Below are 12,570 nucleotides of genomic sequence, written 5' to 3'. Positions count from 1 at the left end.
TCCATGGCTTTTCTGTTCCTGGACAGTATTCATTCTGAGAGTAGAAAAACATGTATTGTATTGCTTATTGGCCAAAAACATTCTTATTACCATTTTCCTTCCATATGCGGAAGGGCATCTTGAGGGTGAAATAGTAGATCCTACACTTGGTGCTAAGCATCCAATAACCCTTAATACACAAAATAATAATAATACTTGTGTCAGACAAAGTGTATTGCTAAGAACCTTGTAGAAAATTACAAGGCCAAAGGAAGGAATAGTGGGCAATTCCCAGCCTCCACATTACTAATATTACTGTGTGGGGTTTTTTATTGCTCCAGCATAAGGTATTTTAAAACACAAGGACACAGCCATATACAATGGCAATTGGAAAGCAGTGTTCTGTATAGTGTTTTTAGACATTTTTGAGGAAGCTACTGAGAGGGATCAAACTCATCTGAAGCTAGAGTATGAAGAGATATTTTGGATGGAAACTGCAGAAGGAATTACAGGAGATACAGATTTAATTGTTGAGTACTCCCAAGTCAAAGCTCTGTATTCTGGGAGAGTTTACAAATGTATCTTTAAGACCAGCTGATGAGTGTGAAAGGGCCACAGAATGTGCTAAATCTGGAATTGTTCAATACTGTTCTCCTACTAGACTTGCATGACTTTTATGGGGTTTTTTTTACTACCAGCATCAGTGAATGCCTAATCCAGAGGCAGAAATGGCCTCACTGGGATTCTAGGCAAAAGCTTTGCATTAGTCCAGGATTATACCTTATTTCCCTTCCTCCCCTACATTTCCAAACTAACAGTGATGAAAATTGTTATCTGCTTGCTGTTATAAACCAGGATCAGGAGCTAAGGGAAGCTGTAAAAAAGCTGCATCAAAATACAGTATCATTAGAAGGACCTTCAGAACAGAGAGCAGCGTTTTTACAGTCATGAGGAAAGAGCAGGTCTCACAAAGATGACAACAGCATTTTCACTAGAAGGTTGAGGAGGAGTTGGATGCTACTCCAATCTCTTTGCTTTGTTGTGCGCACTCCATGTAGAACTAGAAACTTTTGGATTCCAGAAACATCAGAGAAAGATATTTTTTGAAAAGGAGACACAAACATTTAGGAATAGTGGTCCAAGAAAGAAAAGGATAAGCAATTCTCTTTATTTTTTTCCTCTCTCACCTTTTATACACTGGTTTAAACCATGTCAGAGATTACCATAGTAACCATTTAACCTTTTTTCAGAGCCTGTTGTGTTTCCTTTTAGTTCAACAATGAGTTTAAACTGGTATCTGAAGCACTTTGCATTATACCTGTGACAGGAATTAGCACAAAATGCCTAATCACAGTCAGAATCTGGAACATAAAACTGTTTATTCAGTTCAGAGGTATTAGACTTTTAGTTAGTTTATGCTAATGTTTCAAGACGTAGAGTACATGAATTTAGGAAGTATATCAGGTCTTATTTCTAGGCTAAATGGATAACTCAGTCCTGTAGTTTCCTGTTCAGTTGTATCATATAAGTCAGCCTTCTACCAAAGGCCAAAGAAAACCCTTGCAGTGGCTGATGTGTTGTTAGTGTGTTACAGCTAATGCAGCAGGATGAGTTTTGTGCACCTGTACTTCTCTCCTATTCCTTTCCTGTGGCCTTCTCCAGCTTACTTTGTAATTGTTACTATCATAACTAGAGAAGCACTCAGGGGCCGGCTCACTCACTTAGAGGGATGGAGGGATACTGTGGTTGTTTTGTCCTCTCCAATAGCAGACTTTACAGATTATGATTTTTTTTCTGTAGAGGCCAGGAGTATGATCATTGCAACAGTCTCATTAGAGCAGAACACAGCTCACTTTGAGCTACTATCATCAGTGCACAGATGAAATCCATTTCCATTCTCTTTTTGGATCCAGATATGTTCTGTATGTGCTTCTTGCTGGCCTAAAGCTAGAGTAAAACATGTACCTGAAACTGAATCCAGTGACATGGAGGTCAAGATGTTTTCCTTGACAATTATGTCTGCAATCACAATTACAGAAATAGTGTAAGAGATAGAAGTTTCCTAACTAGCAGTGAGAGAGTTGAAAGTGGTGTTATTGCTATTTGTTGGACCGCATGCATTTGCCTACAACATAATGGAATTAGGAGGTGCTGCAATGTCCACTTACGCTGATAAAGGCAACTGAATTGGGGAACCCTTCTCTGTGCCTTTCTCCACTTGTGGCTGACCTTGAGTTCAAATCTCTTCTTCTTAGCCAAAGAGCTTGCCATAAAATTCTGACTCAAGTCATTCCCTGTACGATTACCATTATGTGAGGTTTGCAAATATTCATCTATACCAGATACCACTGGTATAGAACATGGCACTGCAGCTTCTCAGTGCTAAGGCTGACAACAGGCAGACAGCACCTGAGCTTCCCATCAGATGCTTAATATTAGGTGCTACTTTAATTATTTCTGCTTATCTGGAATCCAGTTATTTTACCTGTATTTTTCCATATCTTCTTCAGTAACTGAAAATTAACAGGAGGACCTCTTGTTGATGAGTGGAACCTTGTCTTCAAAACTGGCAGCAGCTCATTTTTGTGGGAGTGCTCTGTGGCCTGCAGCTGACATCCCCTGTCTGTTAATGCCCAGCCCAGATTTAGGAGTGGATTATGATGAAAGTGGTTTTACTCACCCAGATTTGCACATTAATTATCAGGGCAAATATTAATTTTCTGTGATGTTTTAGAGCAGACAAGCTTTCTATGACATGTGGGTCATTTGTATTAGCTAACATTAAAATTTTCTTTTATAAAAAAGTCTCCCATTTCAAAAAAACTTTGGTTTTTTTAGAAACAGTGCTATTTCCTATCAATTCATTTAGACATTTCTCTAAATTAGGTGGTATTATTTGCCCTAAATCTGAAGGACTCCTAGGTCTTCAAGAAACATTTCAAAGAACCTCCTGTAATTTGAACTCAGTCTAGGAAACAGGCAGGATCCTGGAGCTAATAGTGTTCTCCCAATTCCAATTTGGGAGGGAAGTCACACAAGGAAACCCCCTTACAAGCTTGAAAGTTAGACATTGTTTGGTTTTGGAGCAAGGACCTAGAAACTGTCGGATTCTCAGACCTCGGCAAGGTTTGTTAAAGGCAGCTTTGCACCTCCACTGGAAAACTCTTAGAGGGGTTTTTAAGCCCAAAGAGTTTGAAAGTTTCTGATTTTAAAACATAAGTGGATGAAGAAGATAACACATCCTTTTATAGCTTCAGTAATACTCTCTCTCTCTTAAAAATGTGTGCATCACTTGTTACTTGGATGTTACTGGATTCTACTCTGTTGCTGATTCCCATTATGCCCTTCTTCAGTAGATTCAAGCAATTTAATACATGATGCTTGCTCTTCTCTACAGTACTTATTCACTGTAATCAAGTCATGTCCAATCCTCTTTTGAGAAAACTGCAGAAATTAATCTTCTGTGTTTTTCAAAATCAGGTTTTCATTTTTCCAGTAAGAGTCGTGACTTTTTACCATCTTTGTAGTTTTCAGCATCTAAAAAAAGATTTATGTACACAAGAACTGTGTGCAGCATAGTTTATTTCTTTGCCAGGCAAAGTCACCAGCCACTTCTGATGATGTCTACTGTTGATTGTTTTGCACAGCATTAGACTAGCAGTTCATGGTCTGTAGCTTATGACCTTATGAATCCTCAGCAGGAGGTATTGTCTTGTTAGATACCTTTCCTAATTCAGAAGATACTTACAAAAAGTCCTGAGTTCTTTGTGTTAGAATGTAGAAAATTTGCTTTTGGCTGTTCAAAAATGTCTTCTTTATGACTGGCTATAGCTAACTGATTAAGCACTTTCTTTCTAACTAACCTGTTGCATTACTTTGTACTGTTATGATAGGTTTTATATCACTTGCCTCCTTTGTCAGCAAAATGTCTTCCCTACCTATAAAAACAGCAGTAGACCTTGAAAAGAAAAAAGAAAAAGAGTGTGCATGTCCTTCATCAAGCAAATTTCCAATCTTATCAAAGAATGAATCTGGTTTTAGTTGAAAATACCTTTTTTTTTCCATAAAACAATGTGACTACACATTCATAATATTTTATATCCTTTAAATCAAGATTATTACAAACTTTTGTGAATTCTTCTTTTGTTTCATCTGGGTTTGATAAAAGACAAATGACTGATAGATACCACCTTCGTCCTATTTGGCCTTTTTTGAGTAAGACAAGTATAACATTAGTGCTGTTTCAGCCTTATTTCCCTTGTGGTCTAAGATTTATTAAAAAGGAACATCATTGAGCCAGAGATTTTATGATAAGTGCAGTCTTCTTTCCTAGATTTTTAGATAACTGCAATGAACTATTTCTTTTTACTGAAGAGATTAATACAATTGAGTGTGTGGTTTTGATTGCTCCAATGACCTTTGATGAGCTGCCTTGTTTTCCTAAAGAATGTGTTAAGAGACTTTTTCAAAATTAAATAGTCAGGAGAAACAGAGTAACAAAAGAGAATTTTGCCAGTATGTATTTATCCAGCACTTGAATATCTTTCAGTAGTTTCATAAAAATAAACGTTTGAATGCTTAGTTTAAGAAGTGCATATAAGCCTAGTAAGGGTGAGTCAATAGATTTGAATATGTAGCACTAGTCTAAAGGACCTCATTCTTGAACTGAACATAAATATTTAATGTGCTGAACTTAAGACATATAACGTAAGGCATTGTGGTAAGAGATATGTATTAGTTCCTTCATTTCAAGTGGAATCAAAGACAAAAATACTGAAATTATCTGAGAGAGTATTTTACATATTTCTGACTTCCCCTAAACTAGGAAGGACTAGAACTAGAGCTTTTCTGAGCTTTTCAGCTTGCCTCTTCTCCAGCTGCTTATCCTTTACCCCACCTCATGTGTAGACAGTTCTGATGCTCTGGAAAAATCTTCATTACAAAAATCAGTAAAAGAGGACAATGTGAGAAAATGTTACAAATGAAAAACAGTGATACAGAAAGGGACTTCTAGTCCTTTGTGTGGTTGTAGCACAAAAGCAGTGAATGGAAAAAAACTGATGACATTGGCTTTGGTGAAATTTTACATAAAAGAAAATCTTCACCTTGATAAATTACAGGTGGAGAACTCTCTTGTTGTAAGTCTTCACCTATCAGCTGTCAACTTAGATCAGCTGTCTGTGGTTTTTCTATTAGGAAATCTAGTTCCTTTCCCTTTTCCTGTGCTGGTCCTTGGTCTGCAGCCCTTTTCAGGTCATTGCTGCAGTGTAGTGGGAACCCTTGCTTTTCTGTGTGTCTAAGTTGTCTTTATGTGAAAATAAAGGCACAAGCTGGTTTTGGTACAAAATTGTACCATGCTGCCCTGGAAGTTGGAGAGTAAGGAAAGAAAATTTCTCTAAGTGTAAAGGAATGCAGTGTCTTAACAAAGATGGATCCTCGGATTCTCGCCCTGTTCAAGGAAACCCTTGAGCATGTGGCAAGTGTTCTGTTTGGCCTGCCCATAGCTAGCCAGCAAGCTTCTAGTTTTAAAACAATGACAGTATGTATTGCCTCTTTCCTATTTGGCAATTCAGAAGATTTTGGAGGAGGCTGCTCTGTTGTGTGGGGTTTGTGATGGGGATCATGGAAGGGAGCTGGAGGTAGTGCTAGGGAGTATTATGGAGGAACATGAAAGCTGAACTGGTGCTGCAGCAAGCAAGAGAGGAGAGAAAGGACATCAGTCAACATTTATTTAATGTCTTTGTGGTAGGTCTTATTGTCTTAGTAGTTTGTTGAAGTTTCAGGAAAGGGAAGAAGATGGCTGCCTGTGAAGGTAATCCATGAATTTCATGGAATTTCTCTTTAAGGTTTTTGCAGAACAAATAGAAACCTAGTACTATATGGCTTCAGTAATGGAGGCACTGATTTTGCCTGATAGTCTTTCCCTGATGCTGATGAATTTCAGCAGTAGTTACCAGCAGCCATAGATGATTAGTCATTCCATCATACCAATCATTACCACTTCTACTGGTTTGTGCAAATCAGCTTGTTCTGTCTTGGGGTAATCAATGATGTATGGTTGTTGTAGCAAGGATTCTGTTCATACTGGGCTTTTCGTACACTACCACATGCAGTCATACATCTTACAAGTAAGAAATTGCTAATTATTTTGATTCTTTACTGCAGTTCTTTACTGCTTTACTACTGATCCTATATATTTTTGGATGCATGCTGTAATTCCATTTCATAGTCTAAGGCTTTAATTCAGTCACCTTTGGAAACTAAAGTCACACTTGGTAGTAGACACTACATTAACTGAGCATTAAGATGCTCATACTTACTAACACAAATTTCAAATCAAGCATGGGAAGTGTAGTGTGGCCTCCTATTGCCCAGTTACAGGAGGACAATGACTTTCTGTAGTGCAGTGCATATATAATATTCTAATAATTAGAGAAAAGCTTTGTGATTTGATTTCTCACAATGTCTGATAAGCCAAGAAAAAAAATCTTTCAAATGTATTACATTTCCTTTCAATGTTGTACTTAAACTACTCACTAGAAGACTAGCCTTGTGACATACTGTAGTTAATAAGTTTTCCATGCTGTCAAAAGTAATAATATTAGTGTGCCATTCAGTTAAATTAATTTTGTTTTGTGCACTGGCCTGCATAGATGTGAGTGACATTTAGAAATACAATCAGGCAGGAGCTGAGGAGAAGCCAAGTGGGAAAACAGAGGGACATGCAATCATTAAGCAGAGCAGCCACCTGCAAGCATTTGTGGGTAGGCAAAGAGTTATAGAAAAACAGGCCATGACATTCTGCCATATATTATTCTTTTCATTCATTCCCCACTTTCTCATTTATTTTAGAAATTCAGTTTCTTCTTGTTTAATTAAGAACTTGGTATGTTTGATAGCATGGTCTCTTGTCTGGAAATCAAAGAGTCCAGTTTGGCTAATCTTTGATTTCAGCTGCCTTCGGCCAAAGCATTTCTCATTTTGCAAGAGGCATCTGATTGTGGTGCTTTTAAACTGATGACTGTGAAGTGTCATTTTCTACTAATAATAACAGTGTTTTCACTTTCCATTTTCTCTGCTTTTTAGAAAGCAGTAATTGCAGTACTCTCTCTAAATAGTTAAAAATGTAATAAGTGGACTAAAAGGAGGAAGCTGACAAAACCTAGTTTGTTAATTCTTTAATAACATTGGCTGGTTCAAATTTATTGCCCAAATTGCTTTCAAGTCCAGTTTATCATTGTGTTGGGTAATATTACATAGTTACACAGTTAAAAGAAATGTAATCCACTGATTATGTATATTGCACCAAGATGACAGAGATGTGTTACAAATTTCTGTTTCAAGTAGTGCTGTTCAGAGGGGGCTGGGGGGGAAGAAAGAAAAAGAAGTAGACATTTTTCTTTCCAGAGAAAGATCCTGATAGGGCTGTTCCCTTTAAGCCAAGGTAAAAAGTACTGCTGGCATAAAAAAGTTGTATCACAAAGAGTCAGAGTAGAGCTGTGGTAGGGAAGTCAGTCAAAAGGAATATGCAATTAAACCCTTTCTTTTGGCTCTTTCTAACTTATACTTTATAGCATGACTGTATGCCTACAGATACTACCTCCCAATACCTTTAATGAATTCACTTCATTTGAAAGATTATTCCTTGTCCGCCCTAGAACTTCTCCCTTTTTAAACTATCTCATGGACCTTTATTTCTATTTCTGTTTTCTCTTTGCTTAATATCAGTCTCTTTTCCATCTCTTCTTTAACCTGTTGTCACTGCTAGTCCCTTTTCTGCAGGGTCCAAAGTGAACACTCTGGATCTTTGCCTTGAGAATTCTTTCTTCCAATATCTCATGCTATAACCTATTTCACTTTGCTGCTTGGTTTTCTTGTTGGATGTCTTGTAACTGCATGTACATTAGCAGGGACCTTTCCTTTTGTGGCCAAGGGTGCACATTTGAAGACGGTGTAATTTATGACGACTCTTCTGAAAGAAAAAGTTAGTAAAAGCAAACAGGAGAGACTTTTGATCAGAGATTCTGTACTTCCATTTTGTAAGACAAAACACAGACTGATCAGAGTAAGGAATCATGCAGTAGGACACTTGTCTGTTCATATTTTATTGTTTTAAAATATTTTCTTTAAAGTCGCAGTAGCTACAATCATAAAGATGGTTCTGCCTTCTCTCCAGAGGCTTTTAGCACCTATTTACCTCCAGCTTGGCTGCTGTGTTCATGGGCATGAAATTCTTTTGGACAACAAAGAAATTACTCTTCTTGTCAGATTAATGGTAAAGTTGTTAAAGCCCTTGGGTTTATATTGACTAGATGTATAGATAACATTTTGCAAGTCTGAAACAGGTACTTCTGCAATAAGCCTTTTGCCTGAAAGGCTTGGGAGAGCTCTGCCTATCCTATCCACTCTTGGTATTTTATCCCAAAAGTAGTGCACAAACTTTGGGGTACAGTGGCACTTGGTGTGAATATGTATTCATGTGAACACCTCCAAAGTGCTATAAGGGCTAACATGTTAGCTCCAGCTTTTCTTCCCCTTCCTTATCTTTCCCTGCTGCACCATCTATTTCTAGTCTGCATCTGCAAACTGAGTTCTAGGAGCTTCTTGCTCACTTCCCACTCCTATGCCTAATTGTAGCAGAATCATCTTCATATTGTGGGGTCGTCTCGGCCCTAATTTGCAAATATAAGAGCAAAAAAAAATTATTTCTTTCCTGATTATTTATACCTATTGCAGGTTTGAAATTTTCTGCTTTGTTTTTTACCCATGTACTTATCAAAAATGCTGTGCCTTTGAAACTAGTAATATCAGACAGCTGTGGTAGCAATTAAATTTCATGTCTAAAGAAAAAATGTGCTCAGCAAACCAGTATTGCCCTTCCCCAGTGTGATCCCTGTTTGCTCTATGAGGGTGAAGGAGCAATGCTTTCGTAATTCTAGATCCCAGCTTTGTATATAGGTTGCTAATTCTACCCACTTGCTACTGTGGCTTAATTGAAATTGGGACCAGTTTATGTCATCAATTTCTGCATCTATGTGGTTCTGTCACTAGTATTATTGTGGCACTATCTGAGGCTTAGTGTATTCATGCCTTACACGGCAAGAAAAGGAATTTGTTGGATTTGAGATCTCCGTGTGCACACAGCATGTGGTGGCCTCTAAAATTGCCTGAAGTCCATCAGTGTGGGAATTGGGATTAGAGATTCTGTCACTACAGTTTACCTGTGTTTCCTGAATTTGAAAGACACTAATTTAGCTCATAACCCACATTTATGCTGCCCCTGTTTTCTCTACAGAGTTTTAAAACATTTTGGTTGCTGTGAAAACTATACAGTGAACATTACGAGCTTTCATTGTAAATATTGATTAGAGCAAGATGGTGTTGTTTTGGGTCTTTGCCCATAAATCACATTATATTGTGATTCTTTCAGGCTTATGCAAATATTCATAATCGAAACCAGGAACCAAAGTTGGAAACCCAACTCACCGTGTTTGTATTCTTCCTATACTGATTGTTTTTGAGTGTTATATCCAATTAGGAAAAAGCATATGGTACTGTGGTTTGTTGTTTTGGTATTGTTTTACTAAGAGGACTGCAAGCATTAACTTTCTCGTAATATAGTCCACAAAAAATGTAGAGAATGTTTATATTAATGAGATAGATATGTCTGTTAGAGATTCTGCAGTACAAATGAGAGTAATCTGCATAAAAAGCATTTATCTCTGTAGCTCATTAGGAGAGTGAACTGTCAAGGTAAACATGATTACTGACAAATAGGAGAAGCAGCATAGAACAGGCAGGAACTACTTAAGAGTCATCTCTAAAAAAGTCCAGGTTCTCAACAGGACTTCAAATAGCCTTTCCTAAGTTGAAGAAGTGTTAGCAGCACTGTCTCTGTCATTTATGTTCTGCTCCATTGCATCCTCTTTAGAAGTAATGAAGTTATGATGTTGCTTAGATGGAGAGAATCTTTTGATTGGTGTATAAGCATTATACATGAATAGGTTAATGACTATGAACTTCCAGGCTGGAAGTTTCTAACACTAACTTACAGTCTCCATCAAAGTAATTTACTAACATAAATTATTTATACACAGCCTGAAAGAAATTAATAATAACAATAAGGCATCTCCATGGGATAATCACCATACCAGCAGCACTCATCTGTACTGTGTAGCCCTGCAGGGGTTTGTAATTATCTCCTGCAAACCACACCTCTAATGATTGGGGTTTTTGCTTCATTGCAATGCTGCCACTTCCAGTGTTTTACCTGACAAATACTTTTTGAATTAAAAAAAAAAAAAAAAAAAGGTTACAAGTAAAAGAAGTATTGTAGAAATGCAGGTGATACAGATTTTCATACCAACAAGAAAGTACTAAACTTGATTCCAAAGGCATTTAATGAGGTGCCTATGGGTTTTTTTCAGGTTTTTCACTGGAATTAGCCCATTATCTGCTGCCGTTTCCCATAGCTTTCCTGGTGATCTGTGGAAAACTGGCTGTTTGCGTGCTGCTGCCTTCTTTGTGTTTCCTGCAGCTAAAAATACATTAAAAGAGGCTAAAAAAGCATTAGACACCCTCTTAAAATTACTCTTCTGTCTAGACAATTGCAGTATTTGCACAGTAACATAACATGATTACAAATGGAGAAATGCTGGTGAGAGGTGATGGTCTCTGTGGCAATAGCTGTTGAGTGTAAAGTACTTTCTTCAGCTACTGCTGAAGCATCCAGGTCAGAAGCAACAATCCTAAAGCTATTTTGTGCTTTCTGAACACACTCTTGTCTCAACACAAGATTACAAAAAAAAAAAAAAAAAAAAAGCCACCAATTTTTTTAAAAAAAATCAAAAATCCAAGAAATCCAAGCAAAGAAAAGCTAAAAAACCTCTTACAAATATCCACTGAAAGGAAGAATTAGAAGCATGGTATTGATTTAAAAGGGGACAAAAGTTCCTGTGCTGCTACAACTAAAGCTCTGCCTGATGAATCTGAAGGTGAAGCAGAGCCATTGAATATTGGGTAAAATGTAGGTACAAAGATCTCTAAGATGGAGGACTAAAATAAGCTTTCATATGTACCTTGTTTCAGTCTTCTCAGAGCCCCATGAATCCAGTGGCAAATTTAAGCTAACTCTACAATGTAATAGAGCAGTGACTGTGGAGAAGGCTGGGTGACCTGTGATCATGATAACACAAATCAATAAGTAATTGATTTCCTTCATCCTGAACAACCTGCAAGTGATGGATCAACTTCACTATTACCCTATCCAATATGGACTTGCAAAACCAAATTTCAGGTGAACAGGAGCACATTTTGCTGTCAGTGTGCCACCTGAAGCTCAGCTAAAGCCAGGCATGAGCTATGTAGATTGCGTGACTGAAGTTCCTATTTTCATGATCTGAACCTATGCTGGGATTTAGGACAGTATATGCAGTCAGAGAAGAATAGTAGTTCATGTAGTGCAGTCCATGGTCTGAAAGAAATGTAGGGTTGTTCTAGATGTGAGTAATTTTTTTTGTATTTGTGTCAGTCCTTTTGAACAAGCTAATGACATCATTCTAGCCCTTCTGGGTCAGACAGAGGTCTCTTCCCCAACTCCTCACTTTGCAACCTGAAGAGTCCTAATCTGCTTACATGTTCCTTCTGCAGAAACTATGTCATATCCTTGCTTATTCCTGCTGCTTTTCTTGGAATCTGTCCCAATTCTACCATATCCTTTTGAGCTGAGGAGGACACCATGAGTTTTCAAGATACTGCCACAGGTGCATTCTGACAGCATTTTTATACAATACATACATTTAACGTCAGGAGCTATTTTGTTTGTTCTGTCTGGGCATATCATAACTACATATAACTATGCTTGTTCTGTATGTTTCCTGACCACTGGTGATTGCTGAGATAATGTCTGGCAGGGAACTATCTATTACTATCCCTGGATTTCAGTCCCAACTTGAAATAATCAGTTTAGACTCTGTCACTTTATAGGTAAAGTCCTTTGCACATGGACTGTCTATTCTGTAGGAAGTATTCACTACATCCATGAGCATGTGAGCAAGTTGCTCTCTGCTGTGTCTAAAAAAACACTGGAAGCAAAAAGATATGATCATAGAAATGTACTTTATACTCTACTGTCAGAATAAATTGTGGAAGTATACATATGCCATAAGAACCAATGCCTTTGAAAGAAAAGCATGGCTGTCTGAAATTTTTTATTGGTCTGCTTGATGTAAGCTCATCCTTCTTGTCTCAAAGGAAAGGAGGAAAACAGCTTGGATCGTCCAACTCATCATTTCTAAGCAATATCCTCTCTCTCTCATCTGCAAGTTCCTATCTCTTATTCATCCTTTTAAAACAAAGTTCCTGTAATTCTAAACATCATTCAGCTTTTCCCTCTTTGCCAGGACTGTTAGGAAAATATTAAGCGATGAATAGCAAAAGGCTGCATTTGGCAGGATCTCAGATGATGGGCTGGAAGGCAAAACCAAATCCTTCCAGCTATTCCTTGTGTGAAGAGGGATGTATTGTGTCCTTTCATGGTCTCTATCTGCCTTTTTTTTTTTTTTTCCTCTTCTGACAGATAGGAGACAAGTC

General features: G+C 37.6%; 1 protein-coding gene across 7 annotated transcripts in view; it reads left to right on the top strand.

Moving 5' to 3' along the window:
* Window positions 1–12,570, top strand: part of SYT1 (synaptotagmin 1) — a 345,379-nt gene that overhangs the window by 282,163 nt on the left and 50,646 nt on the right. The gene's annotated exons all lie outside the window — the stretch shown is intronic.

Source organism: Zosterops lateralis (genome assembly GCF_965231275.1).
Source record: "Zosterops lateralis genome assembly, chromosome: 4".
NCBI lineage: Eukaryota > Metazoa > Chordata > Aves > Passeriformes > Zosteropidae > Zosterops > Zosterops lateralis.
This window is presented reverse-complemented; position numbering and strand designations above follow the sequence as displayed.